The 15,477-nt window shown below is 45.7% G+C and overlaps 1 protein-coding gene across 4 annotated transcripts in view; it reads left to right on the forward strand.

Annotated features, from left to right (window-relative positions):
• Rbp6 (RNA-binding protein 6) overlaps window positions 1-15,477 on the forward strand; it is a 1,213,208-nt gene that overhangs the window by 197,688 nt on the left and 1,000,043 nt on the right. The window lies entirely within an intron of this gene.

Here is a 15,477-nt window from a genome sequence, read left to right on the forward strand (position 1 = left end):
CGCGTTTCTTCGACTCGAGCGATCCGTACGAGTTCGACCGGTCTCGGTAAAAAGTTCCTCCAATCTGTGCCTCGCATATTGATAATCGTCGGTCTCGATTCTCGAGCGTTACGCGGAACACTACCGTATCTCGTCGTCTTCGATCGATTAACGAGGTGTCGTTCCATTCCGTCGATCAACTCGATCCACGTTACAATGAAAAACTGATACGTTCATTTATTTATTTATCGAGGAACCCTTAACTCGGTACACCGAACACGAAAGCGACTACCTCTACAAGTAAAACTAAATAAATCGAATCGTCGTAATTGTTCACACCGATGAAACGTAACTCGCTTCGCGTAGGATGCGTTTTGCAACAAACGATACCTTCTGAACGCCAATTTTCGATTCAAAGCGCAAATTCCCAGCCACACGATCACCTGCCCTGTTGTACCAAGATCACCGATTTCATCGAAATATTACATTCACCAGTCGATCGTTTCGTTTTCCGTACGGTTCGTAAATATTTGTTCCCCGTTACAGTTGCTCGCGTCTATCGCTCGGTTCGGCGCTAGTTAAACGTTGGGACCGTTTATACTCTCCCTCGTCCCTAAGTGCGCTCGTTGGATCGTGAACGACTAGTCCGCGAGTTCGTGTCGCGAATTGAGGGCGAATTTCGCAGTTCGCAGCGGTTTGACGCGCGTTATTGTGAACCGACCCGTGCCATCGTATTCCAAGCGGTCGAAAATGTCGCGAGCTGTTCGACGGGACGAAAGCGTCTCCCGTTTGTCTTCGAGCTTTGTAGCCAGTTTTGATTCGATCGTCGGCGAAACGCGTTCGTTGACGTTGCAATCGGTTCATCGGGCCGTGCGAACGAAGCGACTGCGGTTTGCGGACGCGTTAACTAATTAACCAACAAATTAGTAACATTTCGATGGTGTTCGGAACTTCGGGACGTTCGTTGGCCGTGCATCCGTTCCGCAACGGCTGGTTTCTACGCGCGCGATGACGATCCCCTCCCCCTTTGCCACTACGCTGTTCCACAACTTCGATTCTTACTCCGTTTGCCAACTTTACGATACCTGTTTCGACAATTAGACACGTTCCCTCGATTATTGCGGTAATACTACGGCGACCAGCGTTTCGGGGCACGAGCAAAAGCACCGTTGCGAATTTGCTTTCGAACGTGACACTGGTAGCTGTTTACAGTACGGTTGGATTTACCGCGAAACGGATTTCATTAACGTTACTCGTGATCTTTTCTATCCGCGGATCAAGGACGTCGATCGTGCCAATATTTGGTCGGTGTTAACGAACGCGATCGGATGTTGAAATCGACGCGCGTACGCTCGAGACGACTCGGTATCGTTGGTCGTGCAAACGCGAGGAGGTAAACGGACGTAAAACTCGCCACTTGGGATCTCGCGAGCGGACACACCGGGACGACCGAGCCTCGTCCGGGGAATCTCTTTGTTTCGAACCTGGATACTTGCGAGGGATCACTGTGTCGCGCGTTACGCTCACCGGTGTGCTTTAGGATCCATGTGGAGTGGAATTAAGAGATCGTACTCCATTTACACGCATTTAGAACGTAGTCGCGGGTACAATGAATTCGAGACCGGTTGGAGCGGCTGAGACCGATCCATGTCGTTGAACAGCGAAGCTGGCTGAGATTCGCGGCGAAGCAGAGTTCGCGAATTTTCGTGTTTCGCTTCTATCGGTTGAGTATGGTCGGTTCTTTGGATAGCGACAGGATAACGAACTATACTTAACGACCCTCTGTGTCTTAGAATCGCATCGTCTGAGTAACAGATATTGTCTTCGGACGCGAGAAGTTACCTTAAACGCGAGTACTCAGGTTTGTTCGGACCCACACCGAGATATTTCTATTCCTATTATTCAAATATTCACCCCCTTCTATTTATTTTTCCTTGTGGTTTTCTAAAAAATCGCTATTAATGTCCAAGTACTAGAGAAAGATAGCAAGCATCGTTCTTTCTTCCATTGTTGACGATCTCTTCTGACAACTTCGAACAAGGTGGATTACGTTTCATAGTTTTGAAATTTTTAATGTTTTGACACCTCGGTGACAAAATGGACTGCTATCGGTTCGTAGCGATGGGTTCGAACAATCCTAGATACCACAGGGCGAAAATTAAACGCTACAATTTCTAAAGTAACCTCGTCTGCTACACAACTACCCCAAAACGTAAACATTCCTTCTAAATGTTCGAAAACAACATACATTTAATTGTTTCCTATATGCACGTATATTAGCTCAATCGAGTGCTTCGAACACCGTGAATCAGTTTGCTCAAAATATTCACCTACGAAACGTGGCACCGAGAGTATTCACCGCGAGGCCTACTCGTCCATAGTACGCATCGCCGAAAGGGTCGAACATCGATTCCCGGTTATGGCAGCGGGACAATCCATCGATTGTAGCAGGGAGGTCGGACGTCACCGGCGGTAGCGAATTTCGATCGGCGCGTCCCGACGTCGTCGACGACGACGACGACGTCGACGACGTTACACGTCGCGACTAGGCCGTGCGATTGAGCCGGGTCAGGACGTCTAGCGCGTTCGGCAAAGAGATCCGCGTTGTCGATACGATTTCCAATTCCAGACCGTCATTTCCACCGGGGCTCGTCTCTCTCGCGCGGTGACGTCGCAGCCGGTCGTTGAAGCGGACGGAGGACGATGGATCCTGCACGCGCGGAAAAGAGCGGGCGGCTACCGAGTTAGGTGGGGATTCCATGGCAACCGCTTCGACGGCGGTTAGGGTAGCGTTGATGGATCGAGAGCATCCTGTCGAGAGCGCATCGGGTCGTTGCCCTTGACCTACCGTCGCTACCACCCTACGACTCTCTTCCGTTTGCAAGCTGTGACGCCGATCGTCCGATGACGCGACACGATGACGTCTCGTCCGTGGAGGGTCATCGGACACTCCAGCGGCCGGTGTCATCGCGTTTCCTGGCCGTTCCCGCGTTATTAACGACGCCACGGGCATTAATTGCGCACGGGGCCGCGTATTGTTCACGGTTCTGTTGTAATTAACGTTTGTTCCGTTCGCGAGGGTTGTCGCGTTTATCGAACGCGTCTACGTTGCCCTACGGGCACGCGGTTCGCCCCAGAGAATCGGCTCGTTGTTTCTTACGAGGAGAGGAGAATCCTCGAACGACGAGTCCTTCGAATTTTTGGCAAATTTTCGAAAAATTCAACGGGCCACCGACTGTACGAGCATTGTCCTTCGAGTACGTAGTTCGAAGGGATTTCTACTCTGAGACGATTTTTATTCGAGACGGTGTCTTTTAAATTTTACTCGTGGAACCCCTCCAAGATTCAACGAAAAGTGCAACGGACCCCCGAGAGTACCGTTGAGGTATTATCTTTCGAATCTTGCTTCGTATTTTGAGACGATTTTTATTCGAGACAGTGTCTTTTAAATTTTGCTCGTGGAACCCCTCCAAAATGCAACGAAAAGTGCAACGGACCCCCGAGAGTACCGTTGAGGTATTACATTTCGAGTATGTAATTCGAAACCTCCTACGTATTTTGAGACAATTTTTATTCGAGCCAGTGTCTTTTAAATTTTGCTCGTGGAACCCCTCCAAGAGTACAGTTGAGGTTCTATCTTTTGACCGTGTAGCTTGAAACCTACTTGGTATTTTGAGAATATTTTTATTCGAGCCACTGTCTTTTAAATTTTGCTCGTGGAACCCCTCAAAGAAGGAAAACTGCAACAGCCCCCCAAGAGTACAATTGAGACATTATCTTCCCAGTATGTACTTCGAAACTTGATTCCTATTTTGACAATATTTTTATTCGAGCCAGTGTTTTAAATTTTACTCGCGGACCCCTTTCTGACAAAATTTGAATCGAAGACAGTGTCCCTGGTACTTCTCCAGTGGAACTCAATGGAGCAAAAAATCCGATGGATTTTACTCCCCAAGATTAAATTTGAATTATCTACGTTTCAATTGAAAACAAGTTTCTCCCATACACTGTCCGCGAAACTCGCAGGAAAACCTTCGACGAAACCACGGTTCGAAAAGATTTAAATCCAGAACGGTGTCCCTCGTATATCGTTCACGGAACTCCTCGACGAAGGGAAAGATTCATCGAAGGGGGCCCCGAGAGTGGAATTAAACTATCATCTTTTCGAAAGGGTAAACACGCACGTATCCCCGCGAGATTTAAATACCATTTACCGTTGAGTTATTTCGAGCCAGGAGAGTGGTATTTAAAAAAAATCCGTGTTACAGGAGAGTTTACGATTACTCGGTCACCCTTTCCCAAGGAAATCCGTTACCACGGTCGAGCGCGTTAATGGTACATTCGAGGCGATAAATCGTCGTCGATCGAACGCTCGGGTACTTGGCGACGGAGAGTTTACGATTACTTGGTCGCACTTTCACGGGACGTGTGTTATTACATTCGCGGCGTTAACAGAATATTCGTATCGGTAAATGAACCGAGGTCCGTCGAACTGTCCACTTCGAATTCGTCGTTCGCGTTTCCGTGGAATCGAGTCGATCGATAAATCGCGATTTGCCGCGGTATCGTTCGGTCCGCGTCCACCTCGTACACACGCGGTCGACCGTGGTCGTGCCCTCCTTTTTAATTCTCGCGGCCGTTAATCCCGCGGGAGCTTCGTTCGGATTTACATTCGACAAGCGCACTGGAATCGGCTCTATAAATTTCGTTTCGAGGCGCGAACGGCCGCCATTAACATATTTCTGACGAGTTCGTTTTCCGCGGTGACGTTACGCTCCGCGGTGTTCCGGGTTTCTTCGTTCGGACGCGACTCGTTTTCTGAATATGCATGAGAGGACGCGTGCACGCGGGCCCATAAAATTCCGTTAAACTTCTCGCGGGATAAGGTTTCGAGGATCGAAGCTCGCTCGCACCCTCGATAACGGGTCTCGAGTGGTAGAGCTCTCTCTCGAGCGCCTTCGCGAGTGTTTTCGAAGGGAACCAAAGCGTTCCAACTCCTGCCGGAATCTAAACAGGATTTCAAAGTCGTCGAAACTGCCACGGGGAACTCGGTTCATCCTTCGAGGAATTACAAAACTTTCCTTCCCATCGGGAGACGGATCGAATACGCGCGAGGACGAACGGGGACGCGGGGTCGAATTCTTTCTCGGCGACCGCGACTTTTATTCCGATAATAAATGTTTGCGACGATTAACGCTCCGAAACCACCGCGCCCCGTAACTGTTGCGTTTCTCGTATTCGCCACGGCTTGGGCGCGTCTCGTTTATTATCGTCCATTTAGGTACGAAATAAACAGCCCCGAACTCGCTCATAACTCGCCAACGATTTTAATTTACGCGAATTCTCGCAGGATCGCTACGTTTCGCGCGCACTCCACGGACCTAACCGTGTATTCGTTTTTCGAAATTCGAGACACGTTGCCGGGGAAATCTTCGAAACGTAAATTTCGGATTCGCGATAAAAAGTGTAATAAAAGCCGTGTTTATCGCCGGTTAATATCGCTAACGAATACGCGGTTGGAAAATTACGGAACTAATAAAGTGGTTTAATATCGACCGGATTCTATTTTATAGACACATCGATACAAATCCATTTTTATTTCGATGCAATTAATTAATCGAGTGTATCTTTCTACAGAATTATCGAGAATTAGAGATAATAGGACACATTTACCTCGATAACGATCGTAACGAGGAAATTTTGTCGGTCCCCGGGCAGAATTAATTCTATCAATAACATTATCGGAGTAAATATTATTTGTATCGATACGCCTGTATAAACTACAACACAATACGCTAATTAATTAAATCGCCTTCGATGCGATCAGTTTCTCGAGTGTATCTTTTTTTTCGTGTTACGTTATTAAAGAAAACGGGAGTTTTCACCAAGATCTTAAACGTACCAGTACCCTCTCTCGTGATTGGCTTAGTGTATCGACACTATGGTATAATTTATCAAGTTATAAATAATTACTATTTTGACAATAGCTGGATAACAGTAAATAATGTGACTATGACTCTCTATAATCCTCTACAACTCTTTCAACGCCTCTTTGTTCAATCCTGCTCGGTTCAACACTACCTTTCCTCCAGAGAAAGGAAAAGAAAAGGCCCTTTACACTACAAATTCTCTACAACTCACTCAACACCTCTTTATTCAATCCTGCTCGGTTCAAGACTACCTTTCCTCCCGAAAAAGAAAAAAAAGGGCCCTTTACACTACAAATTTTCTACAACTCTCTCAACACCTCTTTATTCAATCCTGCTCGGTTCGACACTCCCCGGTTCAACACTATCTTTCTTCCAGAAAAAGGAAAAAAAAAGGGCCCTTTACACGTTTTTTCCTTGGGCCAGCTCCGACCCGTACCTTCTCCATTATAACTCTCATTCATTGCTCGCCAATCGCTAAAAATTTGAAAGCTACATTCTTCCTAAATCTACACCGTTCCAAAATTACGATACCACGATACGTTCACTCGTGCCCGTGAAGCCAAAGCGTAACCGTCACGGTCTCCTGCGCGAGTCAACGCGCGGTGTTTACAGTTTCCGTAGTAAGTAAACGCGTAACGATGACGGTCGTCGGTGGGTCGAGCCCATCGGCGAAATAACTTTCACGGGGTATCGCGCGACGAGTGAATCCTTATTCGTAACGCGAGAAGCGTTACCGAACGAACAATCGAAGTCCTCGGTGTAGGGACGGGAGTAAAAAAAAGGTCCATCGGTGACCGAACGATAAAGCATTCCGGGCAACATCCGTCAACCGTAAAGTTGCAACGAGCGCGGTGCTGCTGGCGGCGGTGGGTGTTACTGCTGCGGGAAAGAAATAAAAAAATAAAAAATGAAAACAGAAAAAAGAAGAAAAAAAAAATGGTGAGTTTCAATCGCGTCGGGATAACACGCGTTTACGAGACAACGAGCGAGGAAGTTCCGTGGTTCGGGGCGAACTGAAGGGTCGCGTTGCTCCTGGTCCGATTTAAAGGGTTAATAAATCGCTGGGTCCGGCGAGAATGGAAACGAAAGAGAGAGAGAGCGCGTGTGTATGTGTGCGAGAGCGAGAGAGGCAGTTAGGGGAAAAGTGGTACAGGGAATCGAGGAGAGGACCAACGCGAAAGGGAGACAGAGTGTAGGTCGTGTAACGATGCTCGTCGCGATAGTTCCCGGCATTAATAACGCGGGTGGTACACGATTTTGCGCTCTTTATTGCCGGCGGGCAGCGTTAAGGGCGGGCCAGGCGCGCACATATCGGTACGGCCATCCATCGTCCAAGATCTCGTGGTTGTGCACGACACATCCGCTTACGGGATATATCGCGTAACGGCGGCGTTGCCACGGCGCTAAGGTGCCTCGTTTAACGTGCCACTAATTTATTGCTCGGCGAAGCACACGCGTTCGTTCGGGGCCCTGCGAGGACCTTGTCCCAAACGCGTTAATGAAACTCACCGAGCCCGAGCATCCCGCGCGAGCCTACGCGGATTACGTTAGATTTAACTGAAACGACCCCGCCGGAGTCCAAGAGCTTCGAAACGGTGCAAATTGTCCCCGAGAATCGTTCGTCATCTCGCGAGATCTCGAATCGATCGGTATCTTGTTCAAGAACTCGGTTTTTAACCATCGTGCTCGAGTCTCGCGCGTTCGAAATCCACCGAATTAGACTCGTACAGCGATGGATACTCCTTTGATCCTTTCATCGCGACGATCCGCGAGAATTGTCCCATACAGCGAAACCATGGGGACGATTCGTCATTTTATGTCCGAAACGAAACTTTGGGCGCTCAGTGTTTACTTGAAAATTTACCGACCATCTTGGTTTAATGTATTGGGTTGTTTGGAAAGACATTTTGTCTTTTTCTTGGTGAAAATGAAACACGATTTTTTTAGAGTGTATAACCATTTTACTAAATTGTCTATTCTCCATTTTGGAAAACGAAATGACTTTCCGAACAATCCAATAATTTCGTAGTTCAAATGAATCGATGTAGAGCTATGTAACCATGCTTTGTGGTTTTCGAAGATAATTTCGAGTAAGCGTTAGAGTGGACGAGAACTGTGGGATTATTATTTTTCGCTAATGATTCTACCGAACGTTGTGTTTGAATTGGAATAGTTTGATCGTGGTGGGTACGGTAGCTTGTGTATGAATGGCTTCTTGTGGAGAGCGACTATAATCGCCCGTCGTGGCTAAAGCGTTAAGAACGATTTATTTAGTCTGGCGGTGAAAACAAGCAATGTGCACGCTATCGTGAGATAGTAGAATCGGGGTATTCTCGTGGAAAATTCAACAATTTGCGGCACAAGTGTGCAAAGAAAAATTATTCAAGTTCGTAACGAAACGTCGAGCAAAAAATCGAGCAAATAATTTGAAACGATCGAGGGTAATAACAAGACGCGAAACAAGACGAGGTCGTATCTGTGTTCGATGCATAATACACATTAACCGGAATGTTTAAAGTATACGTATATTTAAATACACGTCCGTGTCGAACCGCGTTCCATAATTTGGATTTACATTCCGCGAGTACTTATTATCGAATTTTCGATTAACGACTAATTAACCAGCCGAAAGCTACACGCGGTATCATAAATTCGCGGACCGTTGAAACTTCGAAACTAACGCAATGCCAATGTAAATATTTAATTGTCGTGTTTAGCCGTGTACACGTCGTAACGGGGAAGTTTATTACCGACCAAAAACCGCTTCACTTTCCGCGCGAGCATCTTGCCCCGAAGCACGAAAGCATTAATGAAAGTTACTACAGCTGACGATCGTGTACCTCCCGCGTTTATGCGCAGAATTTGTGGTATTACGGGCGTTCGTGTTTTGCGGTTTGGATGCCGAATACCGACATTGTTCTGGCCATCATCTACTCGGAGTTACATACGAAAGTGTGGATTAATAAGCGTGCAAATAATTGCTATCGGATAACAGAGATGTTACGCGCGTTTATAATAATTACATCTATCTTTGGAACTGTGTGTATACACGGTGTCTCACCGGTTATCGTCTCGTTATTTACCTCGCTGTTATCATCCGCAGCGAAAAAACGATTTGCATGAAAATTATAAAAATTCAACGGGGGGATATTTCGACGTTATTTGTTCTTTCGTAGGTAGAGACGTAAAAAACCTGTGAAGGTTAATTTTGTTTTGTTTTGAAACAAAATTGTATATTTTTTAACGTATCACGTCTAAGATATTTAAATTCGAATATTGCCAAGACACAGATCTCGTTCGCGACGTTCTCGAAATCGATGAAGTAACGATTATCTTAGATTGTGTGATATATATATTTTACCAAATTCAGCGACAAAAACGTGTCAATATTCTTTCACAGAGAATGACGATCTGAATCGAGCAATGCATCGACAAACGCATAATTCCGTTTGAAAGAGTTTTCCTTCTCCTTTGCATCGCTGTCTATAAAATAATTAACAACATCGGAACATGATCCCCATAAATTCCCAGAAACCGTCCAACCTATACTTTAAACATTTTTCGTTAAACTCCTTTAACGAAACATGTACCAGCTCGCGTTTATGCAACATTTATTTCATATTTTTAACCGGCCGTGAACCGTGCTGGAAACGTTCGCACGGAAACCTCCGCGCGCGATACTCCGTTGTATTTTCCGTAACGAAAACATTGAATATGCAAGCGCTCGGAAAGCCACGTGTTTCTTCTAGATTTACCGTCTATTAATTACAATACTGTGCAGGTGTATCGTCGGAACGTAAAGGTTGAATTCGAAAGCATTCTTAGCTGCGCAGAACTCTACGACCGAGTTACGTTCCAACGAGAAACAGCACTCCGTCAAAAGATTCGTATCGATGCATTCTAGAAACGTAATTACGCGAAACCATCGTCCCGACGACGCTTGTGAGAAAAACGACAGTAGGGAAAAGAAACTTCGAGTTTGTATTACTTTACACGGAGCCAGGGAACACGATCGAGCGGCGGCGGCTGGCTACCGACAAAAACTTTACACTCGTCGTACCACTGAATTATGCGTTTCGCTCTCGTTCGCCATTTTACGGCTGAAATCACGGAACGATCGTGACTCTCGAAATCTTCGATCGAGGTTATTATTGTTCAAAGAATTTTCGATGCAGCTCAAGCGTCTCTGTAAACGTTCGAGATCGTAGATCGCGATATTTACGATTATTTATTATATTGTTATACCACTCGGAGATTATTAAATCTCGTGACCATACGTTGGCGCGGTATCGCTGCAATGAATTTAGCTTTTTACATTTTTCGAACTACTTTCGTCGAGAATCATCGAGCGAGAAATTTTGAGGCCGACGAGAACGCTGCACCGGGCTCGGTACCGGTAAATGCACCTTAATGCATTTCACGAGACGCTTCTTTTCCACGATAGCGTGTAATTGTGATCTCTAGGTGCGAGATAATCGACGAATAATTTGCACCGAGTATACCCCACGGTTATTTAGAGGCTATTTATGAATGCTCGTAACGAGTTTCGAGCTAATCTCACGATGCTTTACATAATATCATTCTCCTGGATCGTATTATGATGAAATTCATACTACGGTTAATTTCAAATTACAAACTTACCGAATATAGTCGAAACTGCCTACGCTAATTGCGTCCGTTGTTTCGTAACGGGTTAGTAAACATTTTTGGCGAACGTCGAGTCGCGTCGTTGGGGGAAAAAAAATAAAGGAAAATTCTACGAACGTAGAAATAGGAACGAGGTTCTCGGAAAAGTTCACGAGCGTAGAAACAAGAGCGAGATACTCGCAAGAGGTCACGAACGTAGAAATAAGAGCGAGATTCTCGCGAAAGTTTACGAACGTAGAAGTAAGAACAAGATTCTTACGAAAGTTTACAAACGTAGGAATAAGAACGAGATTTCTGCGAGAGTTTACGAACGTAGCGATAAGAACGAGATTTCTGCAACAGTTTACGAACGTAGCGAAAAAGAACGAGATTTCTATTAAAGTTCACGAACGTAGCGACAAGGGGGAGACTTCCGTGATAGTTTACGTATGGTAGAAACAATGTGGAAATAAGAACGCGATATAGAAAATTGACCTTCGAAGCTCGAATGAAACCGTTAATGGAGACGATATGGTACGAATGCGACGATTACTATTTAATTGGCTCGTCGATCGTCCGTTTCTTCACCGTGGATTCGCTCGCGACCACAAATCACGCGTTCCCGGTAGCGCGATGCCTCGGATTAAGGATTAAAACACCCAATCATACGGACGTCGTATTCGATCCTGTACGAATGATTTGTTGCCGGTGCTAAATCGTAGCCCGGTAGCCGACGCGATTTTCGCCATCCTCGATTCGTTATTGAGATACCGGATCGCGCTGAATCTATGGACAACCTCGACACGGATATGTCTCCGCGATAACGATCGGCCTCTCTACAATGGCTACCCGGGAGAAACGAGCTTCTGCTCTTACAATGTACGTGCAAAGACCCCTTATGAATGGCCACGTGCTCGTACACGCGGCGCAAAAGCACGGTTACCGCTCCCGAGACCGCAATTAATTCACTTTGCCGATCTCGTCTTACAGAGAACACATCGCGATGAAAATCGAACGCGATTTGAGTTTCGTTCGTTTCTCAATTTCTATCTCGACCACTCGTCTCGTCGACGAGTTCCTTTTTCCATCGATGGTGAAGCGAGCGCTCGAATGGTGGTTTTCGGGGGTTGTGATTACAGGACAATTTCACTGGTCGGTATTGTTATCTTTAGAATAGAATTTACGCAAGAAGCGTTTCTAATTTATCTCTAGAGGGAATATTGAAACACCGTGTGCTCAAATATCGGTAATTGGTAATTTTGTACGGGAATTGTACATCGAAAGTAATTGTACCGTCGTTATCGTTCCATTCGCTGTCGTAAATGGAATATTTTATGGTATCGTGTATATCGTGTTTTATATCATCGGTACGGTAACGTAAATTCTATCTGAATGAGAAAAAGGACACTTTAAATCGACGACTCGAGATTCTTCTTAAATTGCATTGTTCGATAAACACGCGCAATGGGTTCTCGCCAGTGTACATTGATCTGTACCAGATCGTTCGGTCACGATCAAGGATCTGTCTGTATTAAACATTCAACACATTCGATACAGAGGAAATTGGCTCGAATTGGTCGCGTCGAGACGACACGTTCCTCCTCCTCTTTCCGTGTTTTCGAAAACTACGCGCTTCGAGTAACCGCGAGAAACAATTTCGATATTTTTCGCGCGTGTACCGCTGCGAGTCGTTACTCGTTACCCGAGATCTACGCCGGAGAAAATATTTTCCCGAGCGTTGCAATTTCGTGGATCGTTCGGGTGGCAAAGGTGATTCGAAAAAGAGGAAGAAAAAAGAAATGCATTTCCCTCGGAATCGACGCTCCCGGAAATCTTTCGTACGCATTAGAGTCAGAGGGGAGGAATCTATACGAAATTTATTCGCGGGGGGTTGGTTGGCAGGGAGGAAGTCAGATCAGGGGTGGGGGCGAAAGAGGGAGTGGAAATACGCCGAGACGTTTTTTGACCGGGCGATTCACTTCCACTCGCTCGATTTCTCTTCCCCGTTCACCCTCCCACCGTTTCTTTTCTGCCTTATCCGAGTAAACCATCCGCGAAGCAGCCGCCCATGGTTTTTCGCCGGTTACTTTGTCCGCCATCGGTCTAACCGTTGCACTCGGAATCGATACGCGCGTTCCTGCACCGAACGCGGGGTGACATTACGGCTCCATCTTTGGTTTTGCGTCCATAATACTTGAATGTCTATTCGACGACGACGATAACGAAGGAACTGCTGCTTCGACGAGATCCGTCGTTCCCTTCGAACGGTATCCTAGGAATCTCGAATTCCACGATTTTTCACCGTCTCTTCCTTTTTCCCTACTTGGAATAATTTTCAACGTCCCGTAACGACAGGGGCAAAAATGCAACAAGGGGAACACCGAGAGTAAGTGTTCTTTCGACGACGACGACGACGACGACGACGGAAGAATCGATGGAGAAATACGGAAAAACAAAACGTGTCGCGAAACGAGAACACCGCGAGCCTCCGTTACCCATGCCAGGATCACGAAACGGGCCAAGAAAAACGGTGACTCGTGAAACAATCCATGGAAAAATTGGTCGAACTGCTACGTCTCATAAGACCGAATTTAACGCGCATCCACTTACAAATCCGTTTCGAATACCATTCGTAAGATGTGATATTTGTGCGCTTGCGAAATATTCGATATTCGTAAATTGGTCGCAAGATGACCGAGCGAGTGTTAGAGCAAGGCAGTGATAGTCGAGAAAGTTTATTTCAAAATAACGAAACTTTCTTCTTTTCTAAGAGTAGAGATTCCGAATCTGTTGTGCCTAGGTTCGAGCCTGTTTCAAAATACTGTTTCTTTCTTTTCGAAGTACTTACAAAGCAAAATTATTATTCTTGATCTCTAAGAGTACTATTATCGTCTAGTGGTTCAAAAATTGAATACATATATACAGTATACACAACATTTATCAATTCCCATTACAATGAACGTGCAATGTACCCGTGTTTCGGGGCGTTCCGAACGTTACAAACGTACTTTGAAAATGTATCACATTCTCCCCCGCCGAGACTCAAGGTAATCCGAGGTGACTGTCAACGATTGTTCGTTCGATGGTTCGTAAATACTGGTCCAAGTAGACCTCGTGTTTGCCCCGGGAACGGTTAAACAACAACTTCGTAGAACGAAACGGGTTGTTCCGTTCACGGTTGGGTGATACTCTCTCGGCTTCTCCTCGGAAAATTGCTATCCAGAATTCGAGTCCGACGAGAGCTCGTTCTCCACTCGGAATTTTTAAGCGGATTCGTTTCTCACCGAAGCTGCGCTTTTACCAACTAATTACCGGGTGTAACAAGAGGAAAAATCGGAGCTCGTGGTCTCGTGGAACGCTTCGAAGTGATTCGCGAACCGCTTCTCGGCTCGATCGCGCGCCGAAACTTCGAATCGCGGCGTTTATTCCATCGTCGTCGTTCCGAATCGTCGTTAACGAATCCGCGATTGACGCGTGCGACGATTCGCTTCGAAACTCGTACCTATTTGGAACATCTTGCGCAAACTTCCCGCCTCGTAGCTAGGGAACTTGGTACCCGCGAAGCTATTAAACAATTCACGGTGAATCCTCGTTCATCTTCGGGGATGATCGTTATCGTGCGTTTATAGATACCGTTCCATTCAAACGCGGCTCGATGTGTGCTTGAACGTCGATCGCATTGTCGAAAGTTCAAGTACTTCTTCGCGGGGCGAAATCGTTGCGTGAACGATTCTACAGCTGTAGAAAGCTGTAGCAAGTTTAGCCACGATCTCGGTAGAATAGAATTGATTCGCAAAAATTGCATCGTGGAGGAATCATAGGCAGGGAGAGAAATTAAATATTGTATAGAGATAGTTGCTATTCTTCCAGTTGCGAAATTTCACGTATTTCTCGATCGTTGTAATAGTGGTGTTATTTGTACTGTTGTACCGGGAGAGTATAGGCAGGGAGAGAAATTAAATATAATATAAAGATAGTTGCTATTCTTCCAGTTGCGAAATTTCACGTATTTCTCGATCGTCGTAATAGTGTTATTCGTACTGTTTTACCGTCTACATTGCAACTAATAGTGTCCTTGTTGATTATATAATACTTAGCCCTTTCGCAAGCTGCAGAAATTCCAACGATACAAAAGTGAACGTGCTTAAATGTCCTTAATCGTTTCTCTACTCGAATTGTACTCCGATAATTATTATTGGGTTGTTCGGAATGTCATTTCGTTTTTTTGAAACATGATCTTCGTAGAGTGTATAAATGTTTGTACACTCTACAAAAATCGTGTTTCATTTTCACCAAAAAAAAACGAAATGCCTTCCCGAACAATATAAAACTCGTCTCATCAACGCATACGTATCTCTCGTTTAAAAAGATTTCAATATTCCAATCTGTCCACAAAATCCACAAATCCCAAGTAATCGACTCTCAACGTTCCCATTCCTCCAATTACACTCACTCGACTGGCGTTATCACCTCAAATTTTCTCCTTCCGTTAAAAATACCTACTACAACAATAGTAAGGTACACTTGCAGCACCAGTCCTACGATACAATCTCTCCGCGTTCTTCAAACTCGATCTCAACCGGGTAAACAACACCCTTTATTAAAACGTCGAAATACTCCAGCTGAGAATATTCTTTCCAAGAAGAGTACATAATCCATGGCTGGAAGCTTCCACGCACCCCGTACGTATTAAATCTCATCGGTAATCGCAAACCGGGTCCCCGAGACCTCGCCTCGCCACGTACGGGTTTTCTTCCGTGGAATCAAGCGCGAGAATCGGAAACTCCTCTCGAGAATCCTCTCGTTCGAAAATTGTTCGTTCGTACCCGGATGATCTCGGGGATCGATGATATATCGCGATCGATCGAATCGGAGGCACCAAGGCGCGGCGAAATCTTTCCACCGTTGGAGAAGGAGCAATAATCCTTGTAAGGCGGGGCGG

This window comes from Ptiloglossa arizonensis, chromosome 9 (assembly GCF_051014685.1).
Source record: "Ptiloglossa arizonensis isolate GNS036 chromosome 9, iyPtiAriz1_principal, whole genome shotgun sequence".
NCBI lineage: Eukaryota > Metazoa > Arthropoda > Insecta > Hymenoptera > Colletidae > Ptiloglossa > Ptiloglossa arizonensis.